Raw genomic sequence first — 20,170 nt, forward strand, 5'->3', positions numbered from 1 at the left:
TAAAATTTAACTAGATTTAAGAATGTTACTAGTAGAAACCAACTACGCCACCCTGGGGCTCAGTTACCGGGGATAACCCTTTATAAAGAAATGCACAAGGCACTCAGGTTCGTCTACAGCTGAGTCACATTAAACACCAGGACACATGTCCTGACTCATATATATGCGAGGTAATAGTGGTAGTATTAACATGTGGATTAAGTCAGGTAAGTCCCCACCGAAGGCCCAGGTACCAAATGCATGGCCTGCCACTGACAGTAAGGTGTATATATATATATATATATATATATATATATATATATATATATATATATATATATATATATATGTGGCATTCAGGCGCATCCCACTTGCTCGAACATCAAGAAATTTAGGACATAAAGACTTTACCAATAAAATTTAACTAGATTTAAGAATGTTACTAGTAGAAACCAACTACGCCACCCTGGGGCTCAGTTACCGGGATAACCCTTTATAAAGAAATGCACAAGGCACTCAGGTTCGTCTACAGCTGAGTCACATTAAACACCAGGACACATGTCCTGACTCATATATATGCGAGGTAATAGTGGTAGTATTAACATGTGGATTAAGTCAGGTAAGTCCCCACCGAAGGCCCAGGTACCAAATGCATGGCCTGCCACTGACAGTAAGGTGTATATATATATATATATATATATATATATATATATATATATATATATATATATATATATATATGTGGCATTCGGGTGCAGTACCATAATACACAATTAATATATGAAATGTCTCTCTCTGTAATGCCACGCATTGTTATATTGCGTTTTTTTTTTTCTCAACACAAACAATGCGTGGCATTACAAAGAGAGAGACATTTCACATATGAATTGTGTATTTTTTCCGTAGGCAGAAATAAGGCTAAATCAGATATATTAATGTGTACAGAGCGCTACACGTGTTTTGCCAGTTGCACTTGGCTGTAACAGTTTTCCTCTGACCAATGAATCAGAGGACGGAAAAATGCTGATGCTATTCTGGACCAGCTAGCTGGCCCTGTGAGGCAAATTTGAAATCTGTCTGTCTGTCTGTCTGTCTGTCTGTCTGTCTGTCTGTCTATCTATCTATCTATCTATCTATCTATCTATCTATCTATCTATCTATCTATCTATCTATCTGCATCTTTATTTACAGCACAAATACAGCTACATGTCTGCTGTGGGTTTGAAACGACTGTATAAAAATTAAACTAATAAAAATAAGATATCTTGATAGTGTTGCTAGTGTGGCCTTTTGTGTCATGTAAGTACCCTGTTTCTCTAGCCTGTTGATAATGTGAACCTTTGTAGGTTTTTGTCACTTCTCTTTCTGAGGTTGTGTATGACAGGCTTTGAGGAAAAAATGTATGTTGCTATCAATTTAATTGTTGTTTTTTTCCTCATATATTTTTTGGCTAAACCTGTTGTGTAACTTTAACACCTCCCTCTGCAACTGGATCCTCAGAGACCTCAGTCAGTCTGGATTGGGAACAGCATCTCCAGCACCACCACACTGAGCACTGGGTCCACATTAGGATTGTCTTTAGGATTAGGATTGTGTCCAGCTCCACATTATTGCTGACTCACCACTGTGTAGCAATGCACAGCTCGAAACACATCATCAAGTTCATCGATGACATGACCGTTGTGGGTCTCAGCAAGAACGGCGAGTCAGCAGACAGAGTGCAACAGCTAACAGCCTTTGTAGGGAAATTTTACTGAAATCTTACATTTATTTAAATTTACAAACATTAACACTGGAGAATTTGTGGAGAAGAGAGGTTAAAGGTGGAAAGGAAGAGGACTGCTGGGAGTAAAGAGCTCAAAAGCTGAAACTGAGGTTGAAACTGTTTTATTGTTCGGTAATTTGCACATTTTAGTAAAATAAGAAGTGTTACTAAATCGTAATTATGTAAATTTGGAAGTTGAGATATTAGTTTTATTTCTCTTTGTTCTAAACCCAGCATTGACAGTTAAATAATGTCACATCCTGGAACAAACATAAACACATTTTATTAGTTAAACTAATGTTATCCTCAGTATGTTTTTAGTTTAGATAACATCAGAATTTTTAACATTTTGAACATTAACACCCACAATCACAAATGGTGGCTTTAAGATCCCAAATGACTGATCACAGATTAGCATCATTTTGTTTTTCATTAATTATCCATTTTTTTTTCTTTTGTAATCTGAGTTTGACCTGTTTGCCATCTGCCATCTGTGAGAAACTGAGAAAGACCCATACACATAATAAATCAGCTATAACCCGAACAGATAACTGTGATTTTCAATCATTTGTGTTTCTACAGACAGTGACTCAGTGCTTCAGCCCTGCAGATGGACCAACAACAACAAAGTGAGAAAATGGTCCTAATTAATGCAAATCGGGTGTAATAAGATTGATATGTGCATATCGAGGTATTTAGAAGGTTTTAATTTTCTATAAAACCTTTCACAACTAAAGCCGAAAAATAATAATAGTATAGAATAGAAAATATAATTCTTATATTTACCATAAACACTTTTTAAATTTGACCTTCTAGTTCTTCTTCTTTTGGCTTCTCCCTTTAGGGGTTGCCACAGCAGATCATCCATCTCCATACCCCCCTGTTTTCTACATCTGCCTCTTTCAAACCAACTACCTGCACGTCTTCACTCACCACATCAATAAACCTCCTCCTTGGCCTTCCACTTTTCCTCCTTCCTGGCAGCTCCATCCTCAGAATTCTTCTGCTGATATACTCCATGTCCCTCTCCTGCACATGTCCAAACCATCTTAATCGTGCCTCCCTCACTTTGTCCCCAAAACGTCCTACATGCGTGGTTCCTCTGATGAACTCATTTCTAATTATGTCCATCCTCGTTACTCCCAATGAAAATCTCTTTTGATTCAAAAGAGACTCACTAAGCCGGGGCTCACTAAGCCAAGTGGAAAGGGAGTACTGGATGTAAACGTGGTGAGTTCTGCTCGAATGGACACTGACATTCCATGTTCCTCTTATGTCTCTGATTCTACTGGTGACGGGCTGCTGTGGGCTCACTAAGCAATTCGGACAGCGGGTCTTATATTAATACTTTGTCATACTCTGTATCAGACATTAGGGCTATGCAGCATGCTGACCCTGATATTCTGACTGTGTTAGGCTGGGTGGCTCAATCCATAAGACCACCCAGGCGGAGGTTACAGAGAGCTTCTTGGCGCTTACATAAGTTCTGGACTGAATTTAATCATCTTTCTATTATTGATGGACTGTTATGCCGTTCAGTTTTCTGAAACCAGTGGAAACGGGTAAACCAGTGGTTCAAATGGTTGTTCCCTCTGCTCTGGTATCTGACATTCTTTTACAGCTGCATGGTGCACCAGCTTCTGCCCATTTCTCTTCTGAAAGGGTGTGGGAACGGGCGAGACAATTTTGTTACTGGCCTTCCATGTACAAGGATATCAAAGCATGGTGTGAGCAGTGCAAGGCGTGTCAGACGCGGCGTAGTCCTGTTCCAGCCCACTGTGCGCCGATGGGTGGTTCTCAGTCAGTGCAACCATTTGAAAGAGTGGCTATGGACATCTTGGAGCTGCCTGCCACTTCGAAAGGTAACCGGTATGTGCTGGTCGTCGAGGACTATTTCACCAAATTTGTCAATTTGTATGCTTTACCTAACCAGTCTGCACAGACGGTGGCACAATGTCTGTTTGAGGACTATGTTCTGCTTCATGGCGTACCAGAGACTTTGCACTCAGATCAAGGTCGTCAGTTTGAGGCGAAAGTGGTTCAGACACTCTGCCATCTTTTGAACATTAAAAAGACTCGCACCACACCGTACCACCCAAAATCAGACGGCATGGTTGAGCGCTTTAATCGGACTCTGATTAATCAACTGGCTAAGACACTTTTGACTTATGGAGGGGAGTGGGACAATTATGTGAAACATGTAGCTTTTGCTTACAATACCACGGCTCACTCCAGCACCCATTTCACTCCTTTCTTCTTGACCCACCCATGCTTTTAACTCACAGATAGCAGTGACACATGGCGAGGTTGTTCTTTCACTGCTGATGAAACTGAACTCTGCCTTTAGCAGTGCGCGGATGCATAGTGAGGCAGCTCATGACCGTCAGAAATTGTACCATGACGTTTCCTTGCATCACCAACCTTATGGTGTAGGTGCCATGGTGTGGCTCCACAACCCGGTGGAGAGTCGCATGAAGCTGGCACCCTATTGGAAGGGACCTTATAAAGTGGTGCAGGTCATGGATTCAGGTGGTGAACCTGGACTGATTTACCGGATTGTTAACCCCTTTGACAATGCTGAGAGGGCTCAAGTAGTGCATTATGACAGGGTACGGCCGTACACATTGCCCATTTCCCCCTTGTCACAGCCTGAACAATTTCCCATGGAATCTGATGTCTCCGGTAGGGGGGACTGTGTTCCTTCCCAAAAAGATCTGGGTGCTTTGGCGGACTCACAGTGTTTGGTTGGGAGGCTAGAGCCTAGCTTTAGTAGGACTGGGAGAGTTTGTAGACCTCCTGGCCATTTGCAGGATTTTGTTCTGTATTAATATGACTGTTTTCCTCAGTTTGAGTGGGATGTTGTCATATGGTTCTGTGCTTTGTTTTATGTTCATCATACATTGCTGTTTATGGTCTGTGATTTTTGTTTTGTTTTTTTTACTTATTCTCCCTGATGTTTTTTTTTTTTGCATATAAACGGGGACGTTTATTTTGTGAGGGGGGGACGTATGTAACAGACTTTATTGAATTTTGTTATGCTGTACTAATTCTGGATCGACTGGTGCTCATTGTGTGTGTAATCCATTTTTCCTCGGGCTTGCCATAGATAGGTAAGGGACATGCGCACTTGGGGGTGCTAAAGGGTCGGTGACCTCGGGCTGAAGGTTATGCTGTTTTAATAAAGTGTTGAAGAGTTTGGATAATCTCTTTTATTGTTTTTATTCAATATAAAGTGTTTAGGCGAACCCTACACGAACGCTCGGTACAGAAGTATAAAGAAGGTCAGAAGGAGTTGCATTGTGTGTTTGTGGATTTAGAGAAAGCTTACGACAGGGTGCTGGGAGATGAGTTGTGGTATTGTATGAGGGAAGCAGGTGTGTCAGAAAAGTATGTGAGGGTGGTGCAGGACATAAATGAGAACAGTGTGACAGCAGTGAAGTGTGCAGTAGGAATGACAGACTGGTTCAAGGTGGAGGTTGCAGGGAGAAGAGGTCGTAAAGGTGGAGGAGTTTAGGTACCTGGGGTCAACAGTGCAAAGTAATGGAGAGTGTGTTAAAGATGTGAAGAAATTTGACAATGTCCATCCTTGTGTACAATGACCCAATTCAAAGGATCAAGCTCCAGTATCCATCTACCCCGTCTGCCTGTTGGATCGTTATCAATCGACATACGCTGAAGCGCTAAGAGCGGACGGTGGTCTGTGATAATGGTAAATGCAGTAAGTCCGATGTAATGCTTAAACTCCCGTACTGCCCACACCACAGCCCACAACTCACGATCAAAGGTGGACCAACACCTCTGCGTGGAAGTCAACGTCCGGCTGGTTCTGCTTTCTCGGACTCAGAAATGGGTGACTCGTCCAGCGACACTGGAGGGATATCACTGGGAAAGGACACTGTCGCTATATCCACTGGAGTATGGAATGGCTGAACATCAGAGTCATCAACTGGGTAAAATTCACCCAGGTGCATGTCCTCCTTCAAGAAAATGTCCTGCCCGGTAGGGTTTAAGATCCGAGCTTTAGTAAGTCCATTGTGAACTGTGCCTACCGTGTGAGCAACAACTAGGCTAGAAGAATCCGCCACATTGGGGTCCAGATATCCAACAAAGTCACTCGTTAAGCGAGCTGTATTAGGCAAGCATACTTTAACAGGAACCACAGACTCACTGAGTGGAGGTAAGGTCATAGCAGTGGCCAGCGAAACATTGCAGCACCTGGGAACAAAGTCTTTGCTGGTAAGGAGAGGAACTGAGATGTCCCGCAGTTGTAGCTTAGCACAGCTGAGGTCCAATAAAGCATGATTTCTCAATAGAAAGTCCCAGCCTAGCAATACAGTTTGTGTGGTCTCTCTCAGCACATGAAACACATGCTGCCATAACTTAGTGCCCAGCTGAAACGCTACTGTGATAGTACCTAATGTATCCAGCATTTGTCCATTCACAGCACGGGCTGACACATAGTCCCTTTTCAGCGGCCGATTACGAAGTGTTGGAATTGACATACGAAAGTCAGCGCTCATGAGAGAAACACTGGAACCAGAATCCACTAACATTTGCACTTCAACACCTTCAATAACTCCTCTCACACATGACACTAGCAGCTCCTGACCACTGTTGAAAATAACATTCACGTCTTCAGGGACTGAGTAGCCATCATTAACACTGTCCTTCTGAGAGCCCTCAGGTAGTACAGCTGGTGTTTGGGCTGCAACATCAGCTACTGTCCGTTTCCCGGCACACTGCGTCGTTCTGCTCTGCCAGGAGACATGAATCGCACGCCTCTTTTCCTTGAATCATCCTCATGACTGGTCCATCTACGAGCAGGGCTGGGGCTGCGTCTAGCAGGGGAGCGAGCAGTGTATGAGTTGTTATAACCACGAACATCCATACATGATGTATGTTCACTGCGTTGGAACATTTTATTCTCAGTCTCAGGTAAACGGCCCCTCCGTGCGCTGTCAAAAACACGTGACTGGCATCCACGGCCCCCGCAGACACACTGGCACATACCATTAGACCGAGAGCGGTCCCCACTCCACTCATTCGTCGCTCTCGAACTCGCACTGGATTTCAGGCGTTGGTTTTCCTCACCTAAACGCATTAGCTCCATCCTCATCTCTCTCATTTCACCTGTTAGCTGATCCACTGCTCCATAAAGTCCTCCATTATTAGTCACAGAGTGAACAGCAGAAACTCCATCAATATTGCCATAGGCATTATTAACTGGCATGCAATCAGCCATTTCACACCGGCCGGCAATTATCACAGCTTCCTCCAAGTCTGTTGCTCCTTGTTCGTGGCATTTAGCTCTGAGCACAGGATCCAGACCAGCCACGAAACGGCGAAACTTTTCCTCTTTCTGCGCCTTGTCCCCATATTCTAGAAAAGCCTCGTCCACTAACCTGCCGATCTCCGCCACATACACCTCCAAACTTTCCCGCGGAGCACGAGGGCGAGCTGATAGGCTGGCTCTGAAACGATCCATGAACTGTCGCTGCCCAAAAGTCTCAAGTCTCTCTTTCACCGCTGTATAATCCGCTTGAACGGCCGCAGGAAGACTGTCCCACAGGAGAAACGCTGCGTTGCTCAAGCGTGTCGGCAGAATTCTCACCAGTTCATAATTATAGGACGCAGCGCCATCTCCCTCAGTCAGCGCTCGGACCGCGACCTCAAACTGCCGCGCCCAACATAGAAAGCTTTACTTTTCGTCACCGGAGAACAGCGGTGGTAACTAAATTCTCACGTGTCTGTTGATCCTGTCGCGGTCCCGTCTCGGGTAGAAATCATCCTCGTCTTTACACCACATGATGGCCGCGCCCACGCTGAACCCGCGCGTGCTAACTCAGCTAAGCACTTTTCAACTATAAACTGACTAATTAAACACCCGCGGTAACACTGAACCAGGTAAACGACAAAAACAAAACAAAACAAAACCGCTGACACCAATGTAACCGAGCTTTCGTGTAGGGTTCGCCTAAACACTTTATATTGAGTAAAAACAATAAACGAGATTATCCAAACTCTTCAACACGTTATTAAAACAGCATAACCTTCAGCCCAAGGTCACCGACCCTTTAGCACCCCCAAGTGCGCATGTCCCTTACCTATCTATGGCAAGCCCCGAGGGGAAAAATGGATTACACACACAATGAGCACCAGTCGATCCAGAATTAGTACAGCATAACAAAATTCAATAAAGTCTGTTACACTTCTATATAAACGTTCTCAAAGCAAATAATGCGTCTGTGGTTCTCTTCCTCGGCATACAACCATATTGTTGCTTACAGATGGTTACCTCTTCTCTCAGCCTGGATTCCACTACTCTTTCCCATTACTGCATGGTGTGACTGATCAACTTTATTCCCCTGTAGTTACTGCAGGTCTGCACGTCGCCCTTATTCTTAAAGATCAGTACCAGCACACTCCTTCTCCATTCCTCAGGCATCCTCTCACCTTCCAAAATCTTGTTAAACAATCTGGTTAAAAACTCCACTGCCATCTCTCCTAAACATCTCCACGCTTCTACAATTTGAACTTCTAACTGAGATTTTGAATTTTAAAGTAAGCACAAATTTAAATATAAAATTCTAAAAATACAACCTCAAACAAGTTGGGACACTTTGTATGTAAATGTTAATAAAAACATAATGCAAATCTCTTGAAATTTGATTCACAATAGGATATAGAAAACACATCAAATGTTTAAACTGAGAAAATATACCATAACAAATATCATAGTACCAAGTACGATATCAAGACAATGAAAACCACATACTTCATCTATTACAAAAGCATGGCTTCGTAGTAGAAGAGTCCAGGTTCTGAACTGGCCTGGCTGCAGTCCAGAGCTTTTAATATTTTAAAACATTTGGGCCATCATGGTAAGAAATATACTGCAAAGAAGACTAAACTGTTGAGCAGCTAGAATCCTGCATCAGATATGAACAGAACAACAATCCCCGCCCAAAACTCCAGCAAGTGGTCTTCACAGTTCCTAGATGTATACAGACGATTGTTTAAATATGCTACACAGTAATAAACATGGACCTGTCCAAACCTTGTTAATTTTTTTATTATTTCACAAAGAGTTGAGCAGTAAACATGAACTCAGTAAAAGTAGCAGATGAATGTAATAAATCATTACACACACATGAATGATGAATGATGAAATTGCATGGACAAAAATTATTCTGGTTCAAGTAACATAAAATCAGCTGTGTGTGTGTGTGTGTGTGTGTGTGTGTGTGTGTGTGTGTCATTGATAATGTGTATAGGTGTGTGTGTTAGTGTGGGTTAATTTGTGTATGTGTCTGTGTTTTAGTGTGTGCATGTGTATACTGTATCTGAAAAGATAGAGATATAGAGTTGCCAGAGTTCTGAGAATTTCTGTATTAAAGCATTTTTAATGATGCTCCTGAGAAAGTTTTCTCCCCAACACAGGCTAATTTCTAAAGTGTGTTTATTTCCCTTGAGAATGTGTTTGGTCAGGTTCTTAGCTCGTTGTGTTCAGGAGGACGATCACAGAGAATAAAGTGTACACACACGCTCTCACACTGCTGATTCAGCATGCCACAATACACTAATAATAATAAAATGCTGAGCCAATCACAAATGAGTGCTGAGAAATAAACCCCGTCACTCAGGTCCTCGGGGAGAAAACACACTTCATCATTAATACACTGATTAGAGATGAATATCGATCCTCTCATCACACACCTCCCAGAAATTCTGCAGTGTGAAGCAAATAATTCATAACGGTAGGGGAAAGGTGTCACTAGTGCATGGTTATTCTTTAACAAAGCTTTATTTTATTAAAGCTATCTAGTCATTTATGGTTTTGTGTGTGTGTGTGTGTGTGTGTGTGTGTGTGTGTGTGTGTGTGTGTGTGTCCTTGTGCATATGTGTCTGTGTGTGTCAGGGTGTGTGTGTGTATATATGTCTGTGTGTGTTAGTGTGTGCATCACTGGTTGTATTACTGTGAGTATATACCTGTGTGTATCAGTGTCTGTGCCAGTGTGTGTATGTGTCTATGTGTGTGTTAGTGGGTGTATATGCCAGTATGTGTCAGTGAGTTTGTGTAGCTGTAAATGTCTATGTTAGCATGTCCGTCCAAATATTTTTTCTAGTTTCAGAATCTCAGTTTGTAGATAAACCACGCTTGTCTAATGTTACATTTCAATTCCTGTTCCTAATTACACAGACGTTACAAAGCAAGTCAGTCATCAATCACACTCCCAGGATAGACAAACAAACAAATAATGTTCCCTCTTTTATTATTCCACAGCAAGGGCATATAAACTTCTGTACTTTACTGCAGGCATTGAAGTAAAATAACGAATTCCAGCTTTTAAAATTCATAACAACAACTTCACAAATTATTCCCTTGATGACAGAATCATATAAATGTCCTGATTTTCTGTTAACCTGCCTTATAGCTTTACACATATTGCTAACAAACACACACACACACACACACACACACACACACACACACACACACACACACATGCAAAACACACACAGCATATTTATAATAATAATATTTTATTTATCTTCACACTGCTACTGGCTTTGATCAGCCTTGTTTATTTTTCAGTGAAGTTTATTTGAAGTTTTTTGAACATTTCTTTTTTAGATCAGTTTAACAAAGGTTATAATAACCTCCACTCTTCTGGGAGGACGTACCAATAGATTTTGAAGTGTACTTGTGGAGATTTGTGCTCATTCAGCCACAAGCGAGTTGGTAAAGTCAGGTACTGATATAAATGAGGTGAGGAGGCCTGTGGTACAGTAAGCATTCACATTTTTTCCAAAGGTGTTATATAAATTTATAGCAGGCCACTCAAGATATTCCACTCCAACACATGTAAATCATATGTTCATAGAGCTGGCTTTGTGTAAAGGGGCATTGTCATGCTGGAGCATGTATAAGTCTACTAGAAAATTTACCCTACTGCTACCTCATCCAAAAACAACTTATACAATTGTGTGCCTCCAACTTTGTGGTAAAAGTCTTTGGTAGACACACATATGACTGGAAAGGTCAAGAATCCTAAAACCTTTGTCCATAACAATTGATATTACTTAAGTTATACACAAAAATAAACAAACCTTTCAATGAACATTTGTAAAATGTAATAATTTAATTATCAGTTGGTTTTTTTTTTTTTGTGCAGAATTATTCAACAGAATCCAGTTATATAAAATATATCAGTATAGAAATGGACTTTGGATGGTGGGATTTTGTTCAGATGTATACAGAGTCAGGACATGGAGCTCCATCTGCTCCACTTTGACCACTGACCTCCACTTTGACCACAATGTGAACATGTGGATCTGCTGCACCTCAGAAACTCTTTAGCTTCTGACATGACACGAGTTCACACTGAGATTTCAGGAGCCTGCAGATAAACACTGACCTGTGAGTCAAACATCAACCCATTACCCCCTTATACACAAAGACACTCACACACAATATTTAAATTCTTGCATTTACATTTATTCCCTAAATGCATTATAAGCAGTGTGTCTGTGTGTGTGTATGTGTGTAAAGTAGGAGGGAAATGAGAAATCTTTTTGGCCACCTGCTAATTAGCCTGTTGGCTAGCATCCCCTCATAAGTGACACAGTGTTAGCAAATAAACCTCTGTACAGTTTCTTTACACACTTTACTTCTTCTTCTTCTTCTTCTTCTTCTTTCGGCTTCTCCCATTAGAGGTTGCCACAGCGGATCATTTGTCTCCACACCCCCCTGTCCACTACATCTGCCTCTTTCAGCCCAACTACCTGCATGTCTTCCCTCACCACATCCATAAACCTTCTCCTTGGTCTTCCTCTTTTCCTACCTCCTGGTGGCTCCATTCTCAGCATTCTCCTACCAAAATACCCCATGTCCCACCTCTGCACCATATGTCCAAACCATCTCAATCGCACCTCTCTCACTTTGTCTCCAAAACGTCCTACACGCACAGTCCCTTAAATGAACTAATTTCTAATTCTGACCAACCTTGTCACTCCCAAAGAAAACCTCAACATCTTCAGCTCTGCTACCTCCAGCTCCACCTCTTGTCTTTGAGTCAATGCCACTGTCTCTAAACCATACAACATACTCCTATAAACTTCTATCATAAATCACTCTCGCCACTCTTCTCCACCCACTCCACCCTGCCTGCACTCTTTTCTTCACTTCTCTAACACACTCTCCATTACTTTGCACTGTTGACACCAGGTACCGAAACTCCTCCACATTCACCACCTCTTCCCCCTGCAACTGCAACACACCACTGCCCTCCCTCTTATTTGCACACATGTACTTTGTCTTACTACTACTGACTTTTATTACCCTTCTCTCCAGTGCATAACTCCAGCTCTCCGGGCTCTTCTCAACCTGCTCCCTACTCTCACCACAAATCAGAATATAGTTCATTCCTAGGTACACCTTCTACCACTTCATCTAACTCACTCCAGAATATTTCCTTCACTTGCTCCTTGTGGAGAATAGGCACTAATGACATTTATCATCACCCTTTCAACTTCCAGCTTCACGTTCATCAAACTCTCTTCACCTCCACTACTCTTACTGTACTCTTCCTTCAGAACCTTTAGGTTACTTACATAACCCCGGTTCTCTGATAATAGAAGTGAGGTTTCTCCCTATGGGAATTGCCTCGGGCATGACCAATCCTGGAAGCATCAATCACACCACATCTGTCGGCTGACAGACCAATCAGGACAGTGATGCGGGAGTCCCGCCTCCCTATATACACAGCTGTTGACGGTCCCTGCCTCATTCTCACATATCTCTTCTCCGTGCACTTCAAGGAGGGAGGTGTGGTGCGATACCTCACTCCTGTTATCAGAGAACCGGGGTTACGTAAGTAACCTAAAGTTCTCTTTCAAACATCCGTTCGGTATCGCACTATGGGATATAGACAACTCCCGTATTGCAGATATGCTGTCCGAAGCAGGTGTCAACCAACTCAGTGATGTGATAAAAATAACACAAGATTATCCCTCTCACTGAAGAGAGCAGAAACGTGTGAGAAATGACAAACATCCAATATATATATATATATATATATATATATATATATACACACACACACATAAAAAAAAAAATATATATATATATATATATATATATATATATATATATATATATATATATATATATATATATATATATATATAAAATTTTATTTTATTTTTTATTCAGGACGGAATAAGCCAGCGAAGGCTCCGTGACGTCCAGCCTATAAAATCGGACAAAAGTGTGCGGCGAAGCCCAGCAGCTGCTGCACAAATGTCCTGAATAGAAACGCCCTTAAAAAGTGCCCACGAAGTGGCCAAGCCTCGGGTACTATGAGCCCTCAGACCTTCTGGAGGGTTAAGACCCATGCTATTATAACTCAATATAATAGCCTCCACAAGCCAATGGGACAGGCGCTGCCGGGTGTGTTTTTATTTACTTTTTTACACACGTCTGTGCCCGCAGCCCACTGCCTGGATGCACAGAACACATTTTTATTGTTTGGGAATGAACATAGAACCTTCTGCTCTCTCTCTTGCATAACCCTGTGGGTGGAGAGGGAAGAAGTAACTTTCCAGTCACTGGGGGCATTGGTGCCAACACTCCAACCGGAGATCTTTTGACGCTGAACATGGTCCTTAAAACACTTTCCAAAGCTTTATCGCTGGAGGGGGAGGACAAGACTCCTGAAATGAGTCGAGGGGAGCTACAGAAACTCCGAGAGTGCTGCCATCCCTCTTCTGACCCAAAATCAGACCACAGGTTAGGTCGCCCGTCTTTTCTTCCCTCCCTGAGGGTCATCTGGGCGAAGCCTAGCTGCTGCCACTGCAAAATAGGCCTTGCTCCTGAGCTGGAGCTGTTTTTGGCGAGCCTCCACGTGCATTGACTGCTGTGGTGGGGGTTGCCTAGGTGCCCTAAACCCCGGCTGTCTCCCTCTGGACGCAGAGGTGAAATATGGGCGCACGGGTTGGGGGGGCGAGCAGGATGCTTTCTTGGGAGGCATGCCTCAAACGCTTCACCATATTTTTGCGTAGATCGCATTGCTGGCGCATATTCGCCACCGCAGCCCCGAAAAGGGCTTTCGGCTCTATCGGGGCATCAAGGAACTCCACTTTCTCCCTCCCTGATAAGCCCGTCAAACCCAACCATAGGGCTCTTTCGCCCACTACAGCCAGGCCTATGCTGCGAACGCAGCTCTGGATCGCTCCCCTCGATGAAGCAGGTTGAGATCTGACGCAGGTGGGGGGCGTTGTTGGACATCCCCAAATCCTCCATATTGTGCACCTCCAGTCTAGAGAAAACCCTTAATGGGCACTCTATGTGTGAGAAGGGTTTGTCCCAAAAACGACGCATTTCTGTGACACACGCCGGGATGGCAGGAATCAGCTGCTTAACTGGGGAAGTGCGCGATGAGCCTCTTCCCGTCATATAAATCCCTTTCAGCGTCCTGATGCACCTGCTGAGATGGCCAATCGATGGAGAGCTTTTTGGCTGCTCTCCTACACATAACGAGGTCCAGCTCACTTGGCATGGGGGAAGGGCCCGTAGCACTTCCAGGCCTGGAGAGAAGATCAGGAGGAAGGATAGCATCCTCCTCATCATCCTCCAAATCCTCCTCCAAAAATGAGCAACCTCATCATCTTCCTCTTCCTCACCCTTGTCCCCCACTAAAGGTTTTAAATCAAAAAGCGAAGAAAGGACAGGAGACATCTCGTCCATCAACTCTCCCCAGCTACATTGTGCCTGAGAAGCAGCCTTCCCCGCCGCCGTGCAACCAGATGCACTTGCAGTCACCATAACGGAGGTGCAAACACCAGGAGATAAAAATAAGATCACCACAACGTGCCTCTCGAAAACGGGTCTCAAACGATATCTCACTATTCGCTCAACATGAGGTGAAAAGAAAGAATATCCGCTTTACCAGAGAATATTCCCCTCAATAAGCAGCCGCGCTTGAAGATGTACCTCAATAGCTCGTCCATGAACGGTTAAGCGACCACCCCTAGAGGAACTGCTGAGGATAGCTTCCTGAAAAAGGATCTTTATGGGGAACAGAACGAGAATGAGGCAGGGACCGTCAGCAGCGGTGTATATAGGGAGGCGGGACTCCCGCAGACGCGGTGTGATCGATGCTTCCAGGATTGGTCACGCCCAAGGCGATTCCCATAGTGAGATACGGACGGATGTTTGAAAGAGAACACCCCTACACCACTTCTCTTTCCATACACACCATAAAAGAACAGTTTAAAGCCACCTTCAATGTTTCTGGCCTTTTCACTTGGTCTCCTAAACACACAACATATCTACATTTCTTCTCTCCATCATATCAGCTATCTCTCTCCCTTTACCAGTCATAGTACCAACATTTAAAGTACCAACCCAAACCTTCACTCTACTACACTCTTCTTTCCCTGCTGTCTTCCTAATCTCCTTCTCCTCCTTTGGCCAACAGTAGCCCAATTTTCCAATTACCCTGTTGTGTAACAATACCTGTGGCGGTCGTCTGTAACCCAGGCCTCAACCGATCTGGTATAAAATTCTCTTTCGTGATCCACATATTTGATTTGGCACGTTTTACGCTGGATGCCCTTCCTAACGCAACCCTCCCCATTTATCTGGGCTTGGAACCGGCACTAAGAGCGCACTGGATTGTGCAACTCTAATTCCTGGATTTCTTTACACACCTTACTTTTAGTTTTAATTGTAATCAGGACACGTCTACTGAAGCCTAGTGTTTGGGACACAGCCATAAAAAATAAAACCTCACAGAGGAATGTGCCGGCGCTTTACTAGCACACGGGCTTTCGTCCAACTGGGCTTGTAAATGTTAAATTTATCTTTTCTATGTTTATAAAGCAGCTGTGTTATTTATTGAAGGCAGTAATAAATATGAGCCAGTGCTGGTGTCAGTGCGGGATTTTAATAAAATAAGTGCAGCCACTGCAGGGGACCGTGTTGCGTCTTAGTGCTCTAAGTGAGAAAGTAAATAATGAAATATCTCTGCAAGTCAGCAGTAAACACACAGCAAGGAACGAAAGAGACAGATCGTCCTCCTGAAATGTGGCTGAATGGAGTTCCAAAGTTTTTATCACAGGATTATCTCTCATGTGGACAATATCGCAGAGAGACAAGGTGCTGAGTGAGAATCTCACAATGTCCCGATTATAAATATTACCTCTCACCACAAATTCACCCTAGATGTTTGTGGATTGCTGGGTTACCATTACGCGTTTACTCAGGCTTGTTAACGGTGGTGTGGTGGGCTATTGGTTTTGTCAGAGTCCCCAACTGCACAGTGTTCTTAACTTTTATACAACAATAAGAATACTTAATAATCCATATTATTCTTCTCCTCTCACCCCTGTTCTCTTGCTCTCCCTCACTCTTAGTCGAGTTAAACATGCTCCTGAGGTACCAGTGACCAGTGTTCCTCTCATCTCCTCAGATCTGCCTGCTTTGTCCCAACCTGCCTCTGGATGGTGTTCAAATAAAATCAAATAAAATCTAATTTTATTTGTCACATACACATACAGGGTACGACATGCAGTGAAATGTTCTCTTCGATTAGAGGCCAATTTATGCAGCTGGGGATGTTTCGCATCAACGGCCTGGGGTCCATGAAATTATAGAAGAACACAGGAGCTTTGAGGATGGTTTTGGACTGTAGTTAATGTCAACAATATGCTACACTGACTCTGGAATACAGTTTGCATTTGATCACCATCACTGCACACCACAACATTGTTTAGCTGTAATAAAGGGTTCCCTCTTCAGTCTGGTTCCTCTCAAGGTTTCTTCCTTATGTCATCTCAGGAAGTTTTTCCTTGCGTCATTAGGCACAGACTTAAGCAAGAATAATCTTATTCATTCTTTCTTACCATATTATTTGTGTAAAGCTGCTTTGAGACAATGTCCATTGTTAAAAGCACTATTCAAATAAAAAATTATTGACTTGAATTGAACCTTCGATGCTAATGTGTCTAACACATTAGCATGGAGCATATAACCCCCATTTTTGCATGATGCACTAAATCTGCAAGTGCCCATTATCACACTTCAAAAACATCATTCATCTCAGTAACTAAGCATTATCATCAGCTGAATCACTTAGAATGTCCCAGCTTCTTCACACTTTAGGCCATGCCCCTACCTGATTCCCCAACAATGCCAGCACCTTCAACACTCCTAAAAAATCCTAAAACCACAAAACTTCTAAAATCTCCAACACCCTAAAACCAACAACACGTCCATTAATCCTAAAACCAATAACTCCTCAATACTCGCAACACCCCATTAGACCTCTTACTCCTTCAAACCTAGAACTTCTTTGAAGGGCAGGTTTGTAGCTTAGTGGTCATTGGACTCTGGATCGGAAGCTCGTAGGTTTAAATCCCAGCACCACCAAGCTGCTACTGCTGGGCCCTTGAGCAAGGGCCCTTAATCCTCTCCTGTTCATTGTAATTTGCTTAAGATAAGAGTGCCGTGAATGTAAACCCACAACACCCCAGACACACACAACAATTACATTCTCCCAACACCTTCATAATCTACGACACCCACAACATCCCCACAACTGCAAATTTTCACACCCACTATCTTTGATACATCTCATAATCCTGCTCAATTGTTACATATTTCTTACCCACCAGTTTTTGATCACACTTGTATTTCATTTTCTACTCATTATCTGTATGTGTGTGTATGTACACTGGTCCCTGTTCAGTTGTTTTACAGTTCACATTGTGATGTTAATGTTGTTTCTGATCTCTCCTTTTCATGATCAAAACGTTGAATTTGGTCATGGATATGAATTTCTTAATAAAATTATTCAACTCATATCCCCATTCATCTTTGACCCAGTCTGTTACAGAGATTCAAATGCCTTTCTTATGGAAAAAAAACAGAGTGGAAAGAAACATGGATAAGTGACGAATGAGTCACCGAACAGAAAACTTGAAAGAGAAAGGAAAGAGAAACCAGAGAAGTTTATATTTTCCCTAATGGTTAGAATTAAAAAAAAAGTACTAAAATGGGCCAATGAAGACTCAGCATGCGGTCAGTGCAGGCCGCTGAGATGGAGCTTGTTAAAAAACTGACGAAAAGTTGCCTGAGGTAAGATTAAATTGAACACATTATCGACTCAACACAAGACTCCAGCACTTATAATGAATGCGTGATAAGATAAACCTTACTGATCCCCAAATAAATGTATGTGCCAGTTGCTCAAGACAGTATAAAACAGTGTAGATGATGAATAAATGTGGTAAACAAAAGTAAATTGGGATAACATAAAATATTAATTTAAAACTGCTGGCTATGGAGTAAAGTGCCATGGGACATGGTGGCTTTAAATTCAAATGCAAAATACATTTTTAAATTAAAATTTTATTTGTCACACACATTCATACAGAGGATGACATATAGTGAAATGTTTTTTATGACAGTCCAGCTTGTAAACATAAAAGACATACAATATGAGATAAAAAAAAGAGTAAAGTAACGTAAAAATAAATAAAATAAGTATAAAAGTATATTAAAATACAATCTGGCTATAAGTACGAATAAAAAAAATAATATATACTCTAGCAAAAAAGTATATATATGGATATACATACATGAATTAACAGAAGGGATAGATAGATGACTGGACTTGAACAATCTGGAACAGTTTGTTGTCCCCTCATGCTTCAAACAGTCCACTATTGTTCCTGTCCCAAAGAAACCCCAGCCTGCCTGCCTCAACAACTACCGCCCTATAGCCCTGACCTCAGTAGTGATGAAGTGCTTTAAAAGACTGGTCTGAGACTTCATCACTGCATCACTACCAGACACACTGTACCCTCTACAGTGCGTGTACTGCCCGACCGCTCTACTGAGGACGCCATTGCTCATCTCCTCCACACTACGATGAGCCACCTGCACTACAGGGGAGAATTATACAAAGTTGCTGTTTGTGGACTACAGTTCAGCATTTAACACAATAATTCCCTTCACACTCAACTCTAAGTTGGAGGTCCTGGGACTCAGCCTGCCGCTGTGCCAATGGATCTCTAACTTCCTGACAGACAGACAGACCACAAGCCGTATGGGTTGGAAAACACACCTCATCCACCCTCACCCTCAGCACTGGAGCTCCCCAGGGTTGTGTTCTGAGCCCCCTGCTGTACTCACTGTACACATACAACTGTGTGGCCACTTCAACTCCACCACAATCATCAAGTTTGCTAACGACACTGTTGTGGTGGGCCTGATAACCAACAACAATGAGACGGCCTACCTACAGGAGGTTAAAAACCTGGAGAGATGGTTTCAGGAGAACAACCTTCTCCTGAACATCAGCAAGACTAAGGAGTTGATAGTGGACTTCAGCACGAAGCAGGAGCGGTCATATCAACCGCTAAACATCAACGGGACCCCAGTGGAGAGAGTAGACGGTTTCCGGTACCTAGGTGTTCACATCACACAGGACCTGTCTTGGTCCTGTCACACCAACACCCTGGTGAAGAAGGCCTGGCAGCGTCTGTACCATCTGAGACACTTAAGGGACTTTAAACTACCCTCTCAGCTGCTAAAGACTTCTTAAACTTGTACCATTGAGAGCGTTCTGATGGGTAGCATCACTTCCTGGTTTGGGAACAGCACCATACAGGACAGGCGAGCCCTCCAGAGGGTGGTGCGTTGAGCTAAACGTACCGTCCACACCGAGCTCCCTAACCTGCAGGACATCTACATCATGGTGCCGGAGCCAAGAAGATTGTGAAGGACCTCAGCCATCCCAACAATGGACTCTTTTCTTTGTTGCGTTCAGGGAAACGCTTCCACTCCCTGAAAGCGAACACAGAGAGAATGAGGAGAAGCTTCTTCCCGCAGGCCATTCGGAGTTTGAACTAGGAAACACCCAGGATCTAAAAGCTGGTCCACTCTCTCCATCGCCACACTTTTCTGCAAATATTTTTCTTTTCACACTACAACACTTTAAACTTTGGACTGTCACTTTAACTGTGGACTTGCACAGCACGGTTCACTTTATACCACACCGCACACGGTCACTTTAAGGACAATCGCATCAACAACCTTATGTGATTACTGTTTACTGTCATAAGCAGTGTTATGTTAGTTACTAAGAAATAGAAACTAGTTACAGTAACTAGTTACTTCATTCAAAAAGTAACTCAGTTACTTTGTTGATTACTTACACCAAAAAGTAATGCGTTACTGTTTTTTAAAGAACGTTTGTCAGGGATCCACCTGCCACGCCCCCTTTGGTGGCTCTCTATGCCTCCGCTCACACTAGAGCTCCAGGTTTAACCACGCTCACCTGGGGCTCATCATCAATCATGCCTCCACTCTCTCTGGAGCTCCAGGCCTATTCACGCTCACCTGGGGCTCATCATCAC

The sequence above is a fragment of the Silurus meridionalis genome, chromosome 26 (genome assembly GCF_014805685.1).
Source record: "Silurus meridionalis isolate SWU-2019-XX chromosome 26, ASM1480568v1, whole genome shotgun sequence".
In the NCBI taxonomy this organism is placed as follows: Eukaryota; Metazoa; Chordata; class Actinopteri; order Siluriformes; family Siluridae; genus Silurus; species Silurus meridionalis.